This window comes from Cyprinus carpio, unplaced genomic scaffold (assembly GCF_018340385.1).
Source record: "Cyprinus carpio isolate SPL01 unplaced genomic scaffold, ASM1834038v1 S000006546, whole genome shotgun sequence".
NCBI lineage: Eukaryota > Metazoa > Chordata > Actinopteri > Cypriniformes > Cyprinidae > Cyprinus > Cyprinus carpio.
Genome location: NW_024879209.1, coordinates 23,782 through 41,019, shown reverse-complemented (window position 1 = coordinate 41,019; position 17,238 = coordinate 23,782). Strand labels below are relative to the sequence as shown.

The 17,238-nt window shown below is 42.9% G+C and overlaps 1 protein-coding gene across 1 annotated transcript in view; it reads right to left on the bottom strand.

Moving 5' to 3' along the window:
* Window positions 1–17,238, bottom strand: part of LOC109092058 (meprin A subunit beta-like) — a 33,181-nt gene that overhangs the window by 12,939 nt on the left and 3,004 nt on the right. The window lies entirely within an intron of this gene.

Sequence of the window (17,238 nt, the reverse complement as noted above, 5' to 3'; positions counted from 1 at the left end):
CAGTGGGTACGGAAAGTATTCAGACCCCCTTACATTTTTCACTCTTTGTTATATTGCAGCCATTTACTAAAATAATTAAAGTAAAAAAAAATATCCTCATTAATGTACACACAGCACCCCATATTGTCAGAAAAACAGAGAATTGTTGACATTTTTTAAAATTTATTAAAAAAGAAAAACTGAAATATCACATCGTCCTAAGTATTCAGACCCTTTGCTGTGAGACTCATATATTTAACTCAGGTGCTGTCCAGTTCTTCTGATCATCCTTGAGATGGTTCTACACCTTCATTTGAGTCCAGCTGTGTTTGATTATACTGATTGGACTTGATTAGGAAAGCCACACACCTGTCTATATAAGACCTTGCAGCTCACAGTGCATGTCAGAGCAAATGAGAATCATGAGGTCAAAGGAGCTGCCTGAAGAGCTCAGAGACAGAACTGTGTCAAGGCACAGATCTGGCCAAGGTTACAAAAAAAATTCTGCTGCACTTAAGGTTCCTAAGAGCACAGTGGCCTCCATAATCCTTAAATGGAAGATTTTTGGGATGACCAGAACCCTTCCTAGAGCTGGCCATCCAGCCAAACTGAGCTATCAGGGGAGAAGAGCCTTGTGTGAGACGTAAAGAAGAACCCGAAGATCACTGTGGCTGAGCTCCAGAGATGCAGTCGAGAGATGGGAGAAAGTTGTAGAAAGTCAACCATCACTGCAGCCCTCCACCAGTCGGGGTTTTATGGCAGAGTGGCCCGACGGGAAGCCTCTCCTCAGTGCAAGACACATAAAAGCCCACATGGAGTTTGCTAAAAAACAGAGAAATAAGATTCTCTGGTCTGATGAGACCAAGATAGAACTTTTTGGCCTTAATTCTAAGCGGTATGTGTGGAGAAAACCAGGCACTGCTCATCACCTGTCCAATACAGTCCCAACAGTGAAGCATGGTGGTGTTTTTCAGCTGCAGGGACAGGACGACTGGTTGCAATCAAGGGAAAGATGAATGCGGCCAAGTACAGGGATATCCTGGATGAAAACCTTCTCCAGAGTGCTCAGGACCCTTGACCCGTCCCTTGACTCCACCCCATGTCAAAAACAGTGCCACAAAGTGAGACGCGCAGAAATGTGAAGTGCAAAGGGAAAATGGTATCACAAGCTCAAACTAAACTGAAACGCAAATAAATGCAAATAAATTAGTAGATATAGCTATGGAAAATATTTATTGCAAAATCATTGCTTTAGCGCTGTTTCATTTATATTTTGCAATGTTTTATTTTTGTTTGCAAAACATAATTTCTTCTCGCAAAACTTAATTTTCTTTTGCAATCCTTTATTTTTGTTTGCAAAAAGCACATTTATTTTTCTCAATACTTTAATTTTTAATTTTTTGCATATATTTGCGGCATTATTTTGACTCCATAGTGCCCTACCTAACTTAAAATTGTAACAGTTCCTTATTTCAGTGTGTTACATACATAATTTTGGTGCCTTTGGAAAGAAGACCCTTTTGGGCTGTACTTAACTTTTTCTGAGACTATGTCTAGCCCCCCCCACCACTGCATATTTTTTTTTATTATAACATCATTTAAGTTATTTATTTGAGCACTAGAAAGATACAATAAAAATAATTTGAGTAAGAAAAATAAAAAATAATTATCTTTGTATGCCAATTACAGAACATCCTGAGATTGCTAGAAATGCAGCATTTACAATGAATTACAATGAAAATACGTGCTGATGTGCTGGTGGCCAGTTATAGAGATGGTAATCATATAAATGTGCCATAAAGTCAATAAATCACACTCTATTCAAATAGATGGCGTTCACATTGATGGCTGTGATTACACAGTAATAGCGAGCTGATTTGCACTAAAACAGATGGTAATCATGCAGATACAGGCACATTCAACATAAAACACACTCACACATATATAAAAAATGTTGAAAAATAAAAAAATAAAGAAAAAGGTGATCGCTAAGTTCTGCCTCCATCAGATGACAGGTGCGTCACGAGAGAGTGCCAGAATTCAAATAAACAATCTTCTGCCTATCTTTCACTATTTTTTAGTGGATCATCTCATTCTGTTTGTGACACTCTAAGCTACAAAACCATGCCGTTTTTTTACTACCAAGATGCAGTTTCTGAGCGTGAGCTATTCCATAATGGACACAAACAATTCTGTCCCTGAAGAACTGAAATGTAAACAAAGGAATTATCATCCATATTACAATGTTATTGTTTCGTTGGACTAAACATGCTCCATGAGATTTTGTTCAGTGGACCCTTACCTTCCTAACTAAACCGGGATTTACAGCTGTGGATGTGTTTATGACTCGTTATTATGACGAATCTGGTATGTACTGCATTTTCATTCTTCATGTTTTATTGTGTACTGCTACAAGTTTAGCAAATACATTCTTTATAAGCTTTCCATTGAAAAACAGTGATCTGTCATCGATGCTTGAGGCTTAGATCTTTATAATGATATATAGTTTGTCAAGATTACATTTGTCCTGTTTCATTTAATCTATTTGTAAATATTGACAAGTGCAAACAAGGATGCCGGCGTCGGGGTGCAGGTTAAGAGGTTAATTGTGTGTTTGTGCATATTGAGACGAGTATCCCGGTTCCAGATCAGCGCCACCCTGGAACTGATCACACAATCGCCACCCCCACACTGATCACACAATCAAAACACCTGTGCGTGATGAGTGGCACACCTGGAGCTCGTTCCCGCCAGGTACAAAAGCCAGAGGATGAGGCATCCGAGTTGGGTTGCATGGAAGCTCCAGGACAATCGAACAAATGTCTTTTACTCAATCACAGACTCTGACGGCACCCATGGAGAGAGATATTCACCACGGCACTTCACCCCAAGAGCACCAAGTGCAGTCCTGCACCAGTCACCCGAGCATGTGTGTGTGTAAATAAATCATCATCAGGGGCACTTACCAGCCGCATCGAATCTGTGTTCTCATTCACAACACAACATATGGTGGAGAATGCGGGCATAACAAGTTAATTGAGGCACAGAATTGTGATCGCCAGGTTGCTTTAATGATCTCTCTGTTTCATCTAGGAGAACCACTCTCTCCCCCAAGGATAAATGGAAGAGATCATCTGCCGCCTGACTGAGCTCTCAGCCCGCCAGCAGCAGTTTACCGAGCGACTCGCAGCTAGACAGGAGTATACTGACCGGGTCGTGGAACAACTGCAGGCCAGCGTGGTGGCGCGTGCCCCTCCTGGAATCGCCCATCAAGACTCACCAGTACCTGGTCAGATTAACCGAGCACAACGACATCGAGGCTTACCCTCCACACCTTTGAGGTTATCGGGGCCCGAGAGGGGTGGGTTCTGGAGGAGTGGGCCCACATCATCTCCCCCTTCTTCACTGGAGAGGCACAGCAGGCCTATTATGCCCTACAGGCACCCAGGAATTAACAATATGGTGAGTTTTAAGCTGAAATTCTCACCCGGGTGGGGCTGTCTCCCATGTGTGTGGCTCAGCAATTTTATCAGTTGACATATGGCAAACGGAAGTTGGTGAGAACTGAAGCTGCTCAACTCGCCCGACTGGCTCACCTGTGGCTCCTCACTTGGTCACCCACTGCTGATCAGGTGGCGGAGAAGATTATTGTCGATCAGCTGTTATGGATGCTGCCCCACCCACTGAGATGCCCGGTCAGTATGAAGAACCCACAGGACATTGCCGGTCTTGTTGAAGCGGTCGAGCTGGCTGAAGGTACTCCACGACCAGTAAGCAGACCGATGGTCCCCGACCATGTCGATGAACCAATGCCCACTGAACCCCCAGCGCTGTCGGCCTGAGCCTAGATGGCCGGGTGCCTCCTGCACCAAGAAGAACCTTCCCCTGCACCCAGCCGGTCAGTGAAGCTAGACACAAAACCCATTCGAGCCTTGTTAGATTGCAACCTACCCTGGTAAAGCCAAGGCCCGAACAGAAGTCCCAGCTGCTTCTTATCTGCGTGCATGGGGACACCCGCTATGTTCCGGCCTGCAGGGTTCGGATTTCACCGCTGCTCCTGGGATGGGACTGGCCGGGGTTCAAGAAGCTCCTGCTCACTTCCAACACGCCAGGCCATACTGCCCGGTACTACTTACTACATACTGGCTACGTTGAAGAAGTTGGGGACTGCCCACCCCAAGGCCGGTCTACCTGGCAATGGACAGTGAGAGGGAGGGTCAACCAACTAACCTAACTAACTAACGTTTGCAGGTCACAACCGGGGGTTCGTTCAACTAGAGGATGACCTCCTGCGGCACTGTTGGGAACAGGTGTGCTGAGTTGATGAGGTAGACACCCCCCCCCCCCCACCTTGAAATAAGAAATGGGCTGCTGAAGGAACAAGGTACCCTCTTCATGTCCAGGATCGTGGTGGACCTCTGTCAACTCCTCAAGATAGAATGGCTGAGGACGTTGGTCTGTCACCCACAAATGGATGGCTTGGTTGAAAGCCTAGTTGAGCATGTGCGGGAGATGAGAGAAAGAATCAACCAAGTCATGCCCCCAGTTGAAGGAACATCTCATGGTGGCCCAGCACACCCAGCAATGGTTGTTTGATCGTCCTGCCAAAGCCCGGGAGTTCCAGTCAGGGGAAAGGGTGGTGGTATTGATCCTGACAACTGTGTGCAAGTTCCTGGCAACCTGGCAGGGGCCCTATATGGCGGAATGAATGGGACCGGTTACATACTGTGTGTGGCAACCCGGCTGCCGAAGAACGGAGCAGATCTACCATGTGAACTTGCTCAAGAAGTGGGTTCCTCGGACTGAGCAACTCGCTGCGCTTGCCCACACTGACCCTCCAGTAGTGGACATGGACCTGCAGCTGTCTTTCACCCAGAAAATGGAGCTTGAGGCCCTAGTCCGGCAGTTTAAGGATGTGTTCAGCGAAACCCAGGTAGAACCACCATCATTGAGCATGAGATCCGCATGTCACCAGAAGTCGTAATCCGGCAGCGGCCCTACTGGATACCAGAAGCTTGCCGGCTGGCTATAGAGGATGAAGTAAAAAAGATGCTCGGTGGTGGGAATCATCGAGCCCTCCCATAGCCCTTGGGCCAGCCCAATCGTGATGGTACCAAAGCCGGACACCACCCTCTGTTTCTGTAATGACTTCAGGAAGCTCAATCAAGACTCCGCCTTTGACGGGTATCCCATGCCAAGGGTGGATGAGCTCCTGGACTGGCTAGGCAAGGTTTGATATATCAGCACCTTGGACCTCACCAAAGGCTCTTGGCAGGTGCCTCTCTCCCAAAGTTCCCAGGAGAAAAACAGCTTTCAGCACTCTTAATGGCCACCGGCATTACCGGGTGCTACCCTTCAGCCTACACAGGGTACCGGCCACATTCCAGCGGTTGATGGACATCTTGCTTCGTCCCCACCAAGCCTACGCTGCGGCTTACCTGGACGATTTCATTATACACTCGGAGGGCTGGGTAACGCACCTAGAGCGTATACAGAGGCTGTTGAAAGAGCTCTGGTGGGCTGGCCTGACTGTCAACACCAAGAAGTGTCTCAGCCTCACTGAAGCAAAGTACCTGGGCTACAAAATTGGAAGAGGGCTCATCATGCCCCAGGAGAAGAAGGTCGAGGCAGTGAAGAAGTTCCCATGTCCCGCTAACAAGACACAGGTAAGAGCATTCTTGGGGCTGATGGGCTACTATCGATGCTTTATTCCTAACGTCTCCTCTAATGCCTGCCCCCTGTCAGATCTGACCAGGAAAGGGCAGCCGGAGAAGATAGTCTGGACCTGGCCATAAAGTGGACAGTCCTGGAGTTAAAGTACTACTTCTGGGGCCGCCGGTTCACCCTCATTACACATGACCAAACTGTATTTTCGATGCTTCAACAAATTCAAACTGACCCTCTGATGTCACATGGACTACTTTGATGATGTTTTTATTACCTTTCTGGACATGGACAGTATACCGTGCATACATTTTCAATGGAGGGACGAAAAGCTCTCAGACTAAATCTAAAATATCTTAAACTGTGTTCCGAAGATGAACGGAGGTCTTACGGGTTTGGAACGACATGAGGGTGAGTCATTAATGACAGAATTTAAATTTTTGGTGAACTAACCCTTTAACTACATGGCTCAGCGTTACCGTCTGGACAGAACTATTGTTCCAGCCACCAAATACACATGAACTAGACGAAATGACTGGCAACATGGGCACTATTTTCTCTAATACATTTGAAGCTGTTGCCCCTATCAAATTGAAAAAGGCTAGAGAAAAATGTACTGTGCCATGATATAACAGTAATACTCACTCTCTCAAGAAAGAAGCTCGTAGTCTTGAGTGCAAATGGAGAAAAACTAACTTGGAAGTTTTTAAAATTGTGTGGAAAAACAGTATGTCCAGCTATAGACAGGCCCTAAAAACTGCCAGGGCCGAGCATATCCACAAACCCATTGAAAATAACCAAAACAATCCAAGGTTTTTATTTAGCACAGTGGCTAAATTAACAAATAACCAGACGCCACCTGATTCAAATATTCCATCAACGTTTAATAGTAATGACTTTATGAATTTCTTCAATGGTAAAATAGATAACATCAGAAATACAACAACAAATGTAGAAATGTAGACACTCCATATGACTAGTAAGCCAATTCTCAAATAACTGCTATGATGGCTTTTGTTCTACCCGCTTAAATGTTAGAAGTACTTGCGCTGTCCAAGCTATTAAGACTGTGTCTGTTCCCCGAATAGTGAGGTCAATATATAAATTTAATGTAGGATCTAGAAAAAATCTTATCGTGTTTAAACCAGAAAAACATAAAATAAATGAACAAAAAATTTTTCTAAAGTTTGGGCTCATAAACATTAGATCACTCACACCCAAAGCAGTTATTGTAAATGAAATGATCACAGATAATAGCTTTGATGTACTCTGCTTGACTGAAACCTAGCTAAAACCAAATGATTATATTGGTCTAAATGAGTCTACTCCACCATACTACTGTTATAAACATGAGCCCCGTCAGACTGGTCGTGGGGGAGGTGATGCAACAATATATAGTGATATTCTCAATGTTAACCAGAAAACAGGATACAGGTTTAAATCATTCTAAATACTTTTGCTTAATGTAACACTGTCAGATATGCAAAAGAAATCTATCGTATCTCTTGCTCTGGCTACTGTTACCGCTGATAAAGCGCTATTTTTTGGAGATTTTAACATTCACGTTGATAATCTAAATGATGCATTAGGACTTGCGTTTACTGACTTATTAAACTGTTTTGGAGTAAAGCAAAATGTCACCGGGCCCACTCATCGTTTTAATCATATGCTAGTATTAATAATATCGCATGGAATCAATCTTACTGACATAGATATCGTACCTCAAAGTGATGTTACTGACCATTTCCTTGTATCGTGCATTCTGCGTATTGATGATAATAACTATATGGCTTTGCGTTATCGTCCGGGCAGAACTATTGTTCCAGCCACCAAAGACAGATTAGCAAATAACCTGCCTAATTTATCTCAACTGCTCTGTGTACCCATAAACACACATGAACTAGACGAAATGACTGGCAACATGGGCACTATCTTATCTAATACATTAGAAGCTGTTGCCCCCATCAAATTGAAAAAGGTTAGAGAAAAAACGTACTGTGCCATGGTACAACAGTAATACCCACTCTCTCAAAAAATAAACTCGTATTCTTGAGCTCAAATGGAGAAAAACTAACTTGGAAGTTTTTAGAATTGCGTGGAAAAACAGTATGTCTAGCTATAGACAGTCTCTAAAAACTGCCAGGGCAGAGCATATCTACAAACTCATAGAAAACAACCAAAACAATCCAAGGTTTTTATTTAGCACAGTGGCTAGATTAACAAATAACCAGACGCCACCCGATCTAAATATTCCCTCACAGTTAAATAATAATGACTTTATGAATTTCTTCACTGATAGAATAGATAACATCAGAAATAGAATAACAAATGTAGATTCTACAGCGTCTAATACTTTAGTTTTATCCATTGCACCCAAAGATAAACTGCAGTGCTTTACAACTATAGGACAGGAAGAGCTAAATAAACTTATCACTGAATCTAAACCAACAACATCTTTATTAGGTCCTATACCCACTAAATTACTGTGTTGTTAAGAGTTGTTACCTGTAGCAGAAAAACCGCTTCTCAATATTATTAACTCGTCGGTATCTTTAGGTCACGTCCCAAAACCATTCAAGCTGGCGGTTATAAAGCCTCTTATTAAGAAACCACAACTAGATCCTAGTGAACTGGCAAATTACAGACCCGTTTGAAATCTTCCATTTATGTCTAATATTTTAGAAAAAGTTGTGTCTGCTCAATTGTGCTCCTTCCTGCAAAAAAAATGATCTCTATGAAGAATTTCAGTCAGGTTTCAGGCCCCATCATAGCACAGAAATTGCACTTGTTAAAATTACAAATGACTTGCTTCTTGCGTCAGACCAAGGCTACATCTCATTGCTAGTTTTCCTTGATCTTAGTGCTGCGTTTGACACCATAAATCACGACATACTCATAGATAGATTACAAAACTATATAGGTATCCAAGGGCAGACTTTAAGATGGTTTAGATCCTACCTGTCCGATCGCTACCACTTTGTTTATTTAAATGGGGTCATCTCATTTATCAACAGTAAAATATGGAGTGCCACAAGGATCTGTCCTAGGTCCTCTGCTATTTTCAATATACATGTTGCCCCTTGGTAATATCATTAGAAAATACGGGATTAGTTTCCACTGTTATGCTGATGATACTCAACTATATATCTCAACGAGACCAGATGAAACTTCTAAATTATCTAAGCTAACAGAGTGTGTTAAAAAATGTAAAAGATTGGATGACCAATAATTTTCTCCTATTAAATTCAGATAAGACAGAGATATTACTCATTGGACCAAAAAACATTACACAGAATCTTGTAGATTACAATTTGCAATTAGACTCTACTAACAAAAATCTGCTATACTGTCCAAAATCTGGGTGTTTATATTAGACAGTAACTTGTCTTTTGAAAATCATATTTCCCATGTTACAAAAACAACATTCTTCCATCTTAGAAACATTGCCAACTGATGCAGAAAAGCTAGTTCATGCATTCATGACCTCTAGACTGGACTATTGTAATGCACTGCTAGTAAGTTCCGTATTAGCCACAATAAACAAGCTACAGGTAGTCCAAAATGCAGCGGCTAGAGTCCTTACCATGTCAGGAAAATATGATCATATTACCCCAATTTTACAGCCTCTGTACTGGCTACCTATTGAGTTCCGTATAAGTTACAAATTATTATTACTTGCCTATAAGGCGCTAAATGGTTTAGCTCATGCGTACCTAACTAGCCTTATACCATGCTACAATCCATCACACTCCCTAAGGTCACAAAACCCTGGACTTTTGATGGTACATTTGGTGACAATGTTCGGATTTCAGACACACTCTCTCTGTTTAAATCTAGATTAACCCTCTGAAGTCGATGCCCGCGTATATGCGTGTTGAGGCATTTTCTCCTGATAACCCCGAAAAGAATTCAAATTACACTTTCAGTTTTGATCGTACAGATAAGAGCAATACATCAATCAAATCTGTAAAGGGTCTACTTTTATGTGTATCCACACATAATAACAACAAAACTTTGTGCATTTATAAAATAAAGAAAACAAACAAAAAGCGCTGTCTGCAGCCTTGGTCTGCAGTGATCTTCACTCAGAAACGCGTCATTAAAATGAACTGTAACTCAGTGAATACTCAACACAGATACATGAGAGATATATCTATAGAAAGCTTGACATGTCTACTTTTAAACTAAGCAAGTGCTACCAAAAACAAATATTCTGTGATAAAGAGATACAGATTTCATTTTCCAACAGGACTTGGCACCTGCACACAGTGCCAAAGCTACCAGTACCTGGTTTAAGGACCATGGTATTCCTGTTCTTAATTGGCCAGCAAACTCGCCTGAATTTAACCCCATAGAAAATCTATGGGGTATTGTGAAGAGGAAGATGCGATTATTATTCTTTTTTTCTAGTACTCAAATAAATCACTTATAAGATGTCTAAGATTCTGTCTATTGTTTTATAATTGAAAAACTATGCAGTGGTATGTTTAATGACTAAAATAGTTTGTAGAACCCTTCAATACAGTTGGTAAATATTTTTTATATTGACATAGTCTTAGAAAAATGGTTGCAGGAATCCCATTTTTCATGGTATCTTCTTCAGATTTGAAATAGAATCTCATGAGACATGTGACTTTCAACCCATTACTTTTCTAGATTGCTCTAGGACTGATTTCATGTATTTTTATATCAAATAAAAAAAAATTCAATGTGGTACAATTTTTTTTCAAGGCACTTCAGTGTCTATAACTTTCAATATTTTTGAGCATTATTAACTCTGGTTGATAAAAAGTCCAAACGGTCTTCTTTCCAAAGATACCAAAGTTATGTGTGTAACAAACATAAGTAAGGAACTGTTGCAACTTTAAATTAGGTAGGGCACTTTCAGCTGTGAGTCCCATAATGGGGGGTCTGGTTAACAGGTTAATGGAGCAGTTGCTCCAGGGTATTTCGAGGGAGTCGGTATATTTGGATGATATCTTAGTGCACGGAAAGGACTTTGAGTCAGCATTGAGTGCCCTTGACCTTGCCATGACCATGATAGCCCAGGCTGGCCTGAAGCTACATCCAAAGAAGTGTCAGCAGATGCAGAAAGCAGTTACCTTTCTGGGTCACTATGTGAGTGCAGTGGGAGTGGCTGTTTACTGTAAACATAAATGGAGCTATGCACAACTGGCCAGTCCCATGAAGCCTTAGGCAGCTGAGGGCTTTCCTGGCACTAGTGTCCTATTATCAGAGATTTGTCCCTGGGTTTGCCACTGTTGCTGCCTCCTTGCATCAGCTAACAAAGAAATGGCAGCCATTTAAGTGGAGGCAAGAAAAGCAGCAGGCTTTTGATTGCCTGAAGGAGGTTTTGTGTCATGCCCCAGTCTTGGCTGTGCCAGACCCTAGATGACTGTTCATCCTGTACACAGACACCAGCAATGTAGGCCTGGCCACTGTTCTCTCCAAAGAGGGGTAAAAAGGGGAGAGGGTCATAGCCTACTACTGTACATTTGGGCCTTCAACCGAGCAGAGCATAATTACTGTGTAACCTGACGAGAACTTTTAGCTGTGGTGGAGGCAGTCAGCCACTTCAGGTATCCCTTCTGTGGTCTCCCTTTTGTGATCCAAACAGATCGCACATTACTATGCTTGCTGTTGTCTTTCTGGGAGCCAAAGGGACCATTGGCTCGGTGGATAGAACACCTGCAGGAGTTTAATTTCACCATCCAGTATTGGAAGGGAGAACGTCATCGGAATTATGAGATTGGTTGTCAAGATGCATCTATAGGCCAACTTGCCCACAGTGTGAGTGACTAGCTAGATGTATGGGCCAGGAACCGGCTGACAAGAATCCGGAAAAGCAAACAGAGATATCTTGATATGCAGTGCTGCCTAATTCAAATGAAGCATGGGCTGTTGAACAGCGTAATGACTCTGAGCTTCTGGTAGTCATAATCTGGTTGGAAAGAGGGTGGAGGCCTGTGTGGAAAGAGTTTGCGGCTTTCAAACCAGTGGTGAGGAGGCTGTGGTTCATGCAAAATGGCCTGGCATTGAATATGGGAGTGTTACAGAGGGGATTCGTGGAACCTGCAACTGGCATAACCAAATTGTAGATGGGTGTGCCCTAGCCCTGTCACCACTTGGCTTTGGAGGCAATACATGGACAGCCAGGGGCAGGACATTTTGGGGTGAACAACACACTGAAAAAGGTGTGGCAAAAGTTCTACTGGAACACCTGTCGTAGTGATGCTGATGCCATTCAGGATGGCACTTTGTCCCATCTTCCTCTTTATGATGCACCAAATGTTTTCTATGGGTGAAAGATCTGGACTGCAGACTGGCCATTTCAGTACCCGGATACTTCTTTTAAACAGCCATGATGTTGTAATTGATGCAGTATGTGGTCTTGCATTGTCATGTTAGAAAATGCAAGGTCTTCCCTGAAAGAGACGACATCTGGATGGGAGCATATGTTGTTCTAGAACTTGGATATACCTTATTGATGGTGCCTTTCCAGATGTGTAAGCTGCCCATGCCACACGCACTCATGCAACCCCATACCATCAGTGATGCAGGCTTCTGAACTGAGCGCTGATAATAACTTGGGTTGTCCTTGTCCTCTTTAGTCTGGATGACAGTTTTCCAAAAAGAACTTCAAATTTTGATTCGTCTGACCACAGAACAGTTTTACACTTTGCCACAGTCCATTTTAAATGAGCCTTGGCCCAGAGAAAACACCTGTGCTTCTGGATCATGTTTAGATATGGCTTCTTTTTTGACCTATAGAGTTTAGCCGGCAACGGCGAATGGCACAGTGGATTGTGTTCACGGACAATGTATTCTGAAAGTATTCCTGAGCCCATGTTGTGATTTCCATTACAGTAGCATTCCTGTATGTGATGCAGTGCCATCTAAGGGCCCGAAGATCACGGGCATCCAGTTTGGTTTTCCGGCCTTGACCCTTACGCACAGAGATTGTTCCAGATTCTCTGAATCTTTGGATGATATTATGCACTGTAGATGATGATAACTTCAAACTCTTTGCAATTTTTCTCTGAGAAACTCCTTACTGATATTGCTCCATTATTTTTCGCCGCAGCATTGGGGAAATTGGTGATCCTCTGCCCATCTTGACTTCTAAAAGAGACACTGCCACTCTGAGAGGCTCTTTTTATACCCAATCATGTTGCCAATTGACCCAATAAGTTGCAAATTGGTCCTCCAGCTGCTCCTTATATGTACATTTAACTTTTCCGGCCTCTTATTGCTACCTGTCCCAACTTTTTTGGAATGAGTAGCTCTCATGAAATCCAAAATGAGCCAATATTTGGCATGACATTTCAAAATGTCTCACTTTCAACATTTGATATGTTATCTATATTCTATTGTGAATAAAATATAAGTTTAGAAAGATTTGTAAATTATTCCATTCCTTTTTCCCTCACAATTTGTACAGTGTCCAAACTTTTTTGGAATCGGGTTTGTATAAAGATGAATGCTCTGATATTAATGCAATAGAATTCCCTGTCACTTGTGGCGTGTTGCTGTCATGGGTGATTAGGACAAAATCTCTGATTAACATGGAAAAGAAACCTTTTATGACATAATTTCACGTCATGTCTTGATAGCTCACAATGTTACAGTTTGATTCCCTTCCAAAACAAATAAGACTATAAAAATATTAATGCTGACAGGTCTACTAATTTAATCTGCAATTAGAGAAAGTGGAGAGAAGGAGATAAGCAGGAACCCTTGACTTGCATGGCAGACATGAAGATCCAGATTTGTTGTTTGGGGGAGTTTGGTTTGGTTGGGGGCATTGGCTTGGTATTGTTGGCAGAATTTGAAAGCTAATTGATGAACCCTGATTTAAAGTATTTAAGTTGATTTAGTCTTATCATCTAACTGCATTGATAGCTAGAGAGGCAGCACATAACGCGCACCGAGAGAGTCTTTGTGAGCACATCCTCTCTATAAGAGATCCAACGAATGGCTTCACTGAAAGCATGAGCATACTGTGAGAGAAAAGTTAACAAAAAAATTAATAAAGTTTTTTTAACAACACTACCAGTCAAATGTTATTGTGAACATGGTAGAAAAACAAAAAAGTAATAAAAGGTACATTTCCATATGCAATTTATATTATTTGCAATGCTCCTGTACTTCTCATATATATTTATCATCCTCCCATGGTCAATTCTGGGGTTTCTCTGAACTTGCAGAACTGCTGATGTTGTTGAGTTCAAATGGCTCAGATAGGCTGCTTGTAGGGGACATAAATATACATGTTGATAATCCTGAATGTTCTCAAACAGGTAGCTTTATGGATGTATTGGGCTGTTTTAATTTCACTCAGCATGTTGACTTCCTTACTCATAAATCTGGCCACGCACTGGATTTAGTTTGTACTACAGGTTCTGACATTGATCAACTTAGAAATGATGAACTATATTTTAGTTCTCTTAAATTACTGACATGTGAATTTTCAACTTCTGCCTCTCTAAAGTCTACTAAGGAGCATACTACAACTTTTAGGAATATCAAGAATTTTGATTCCCAGTTGCTTTATAGCCTGATTGTTGAGCTTCCTGTGACTGGTTCTGTGAACTGTTACAACTCTATTATCTTCTATTCCTGGTACTGTGGCACCTTTTAAAGAATGAGTTGTTTCTTTCACTAGGTCATCCCCTTGGTACACTAAGGAATTGCGGGCTCTCAAAGTGGAGGGAAGGAAGACTGAGCACTTATACAAAAAATCTGGTCTTACTGTCCATAAGTTGATGTTTGATGAGCAGCAGCTGAAGTATCATCATCTTGCCCTTGATTCAGCACATGATTAATGAAGGTGTTGATAACCCAAGAAAGTTTTTTTTTAAAAACAATGAACTGGTTTGTGAAACCTCATAATCAAAACATTAGTCCCTCTGTTGAGTTGTGTGACAAATTTCATAAGTATTTTACTGAGAGATTTCAAGACATCCACAATTCCATGCAACCGTGTCTCCTTTCCCTCCTTCAGGGAATGAGGGTTACCATATGTAACCAAAATGTTCCCTTTCAGACGGTCACTCTCGACGTCACATCGAAAGTCCGACAAATTGGGATCCCTACCAAAGCACAACTACCAAAGCCCTTCCAGTGCCTTGTGCGAGCCGCCTGTGCCCTTTTTTTGTGTAGGCCGGGCTTGGAACAAGTAGTTCCACTCACCATTGTCAAAGCACTACCACACTGAGTGAAACTGGACAACATACCCGTTCCACTGGGAACAGGGACGCTGCGGAAGCCCCATCCTTCCCGAAGGAGTTTTCGGAAGCAAATACACATATAGCATCCGTTTAGGTGTATATGGACAAATTGGAGGTGTTTGTAACCTTCTTGGGAAGGCAGAAGTCTGCCAGGGAAACCCAGGCTCTAAGGCTATACCGTGAACTATACACATACGAGTACTGCTTAGGTCTCAGTATGGAACCCAGCCTTATGGTTCTGACAGATTCATCATGAAGGCCTGGTGCCAGACGTCCCGCCACGTACAGCTGCCAAGGTAATGGAGGATCTCAACAGGGTCTACAGTATGGACACTCCGGAGCAGTTTTAGCAAGCTGACACTAACCGGGGCCTACCCATTTGAGGTGAGAACAAAGGAGGATACCGGCTCTACGCGAAGGCTATAGAATCTAGCGAACATGTTGGGGGTCGCCCAGCCCACAAATATCTGTCAGTGAGGCGCCACGAGCCAACGCCCAGGAGAATGTAACACTTCTAGTTGAGTGAGCTCACAACCTGAGCGGGCAGGGCACACGCTGTGCCTGATAAGCCAGAGTGATGGCATCCACAATCCAGTGGCCCATCCTCTGCTTAGAGACGGCATTCCCCTTCTGCCAGCCTTGGTAACACACAAAGAGCTGGTCTGAGGTCCTGAAGCTTTGTGTCTGGTCTACATAGCATCTTAATGCTTTGATGCGACAGAGCAACGCCAGGGCTGGGTCTGCCTCCTCCAGAGGCAGGACTTGCAGGTTCATCACTTGGTCTTTGAAGGGTGTAGTGAGAACCTTGTGCAAATAGCCGGGCCGGGGCCTTAGGATTACCTGGGAGTCAGCCAGCCCAAACTCTAGGCATTAATCGTCGACCCGAAAATGTGTGGAGGTCCCCTACCTTCTTGATGGAGGCCAGTGCAAGCAGGAGCAGAGTTTTCAATGAAATAAACTTTAGCTCACAAATACTCGAATGTGCCCTGTTGTAGTAATTTTAGCACTAGAGTCAGGTCCCAAGAGGGTATAGAGGGGAACCAGGAAGGATTTAACCTCCTGGCCCCTCTAAGGAACCTGATGACGAGGTCATGCTTACCTAAAGACTTCCCATTCACAGGGTCATTATATGCAGCAATAGCAGCAACCTGGACTTTGAGGGTGGAGGGAGACAGCCTTCGCTCCAGCCCTTGCTGCAGAAAGGAAAGCACGACTGCAATTTGGCATCTCTGGGTTGTCTTCTCGGCAAGAAGAACACCACTCGACGAACAGGTTCCACTTCAAGGCCAAAGTGTCTCTCATAAACAGTGCTCTCACTGAATTGATGGTATCAACTACCTCTTGGGGTAGGTCACCTAGAACCTCCGTGTCCCATCCAGGGACCAAACATGGAGTTTCCAAAGGTCTGGACACGGGTGCCAAATGGTGTCCCATCTCTCAGTAGATCCTTCCTCAGAGGAATCAGCCAAGGAGGGGCTGTCACCAGGAGCACTCGTTCGGGGAACCAGGACCGAGTGGGCCAATACGGTGCCACTAGCAAGACTTGCTCCTCATCCTCCCGGACTTTGCACAGTGTCTGTGTGAGAAGGCTCAGTGCATCCTGAAGTGCGCAACCCACTCTATACAGGAACGGCCACCGCTGAAGCACCGTATCGCAACACCAAATGCTTTCAAGAGCGCATTGAACTCGTAGCTCACTGAAGACACTTGGAAGGAGCAGAACGATGTTGTCGCTCGGCTCCGAAGCGAAAAGCTGGTATGCATTGCACCTGGTTCCTTATTATACTCACACTGTGATCAGCGCCAGCTTGATGCAATAATTGCATGCCAATGTGCATTGGCTCGTTTAGTTTACACTCGAAGTAGATTGGTCTATCGAAGCGATATCCCAATTCGTCAGTCACCGACGTGACGTTGAAAGTAACCAACTGAAAGGGAACTATGGGTCGTAGAGCCTTTTCTGTCTCAGCTCCACGATTGTGGAATGCTTTACCAGACAGAATTAGAGATTTCTTTGAATTTCTTTAAGAAATCTTTAAAGACAATAATAATAATAATAATAATGTTTTATTTATATAGTGCCTTTCCAGAGCTCAAGGACACTTTACAATAAACATCAGAATTGTGAGGATAACATCAAACAAACAAATAATAATACGGAAAGTAAAGTAAAGAGAACATCAGACATCCAGAGAGTAATATATGGATAAGACAACATAAATCAGAATAAACAGAAGTCAACTTAAGAAAGGTAACATTGTGAAAACAAATAAGTTTTGAGCAGAGATTTAAATTCAGACAGGTTATTGGCAAGACAGAGCAATCTGGGAAGAGAGTTCCATAATTTGAGGGCAACAACACTAAA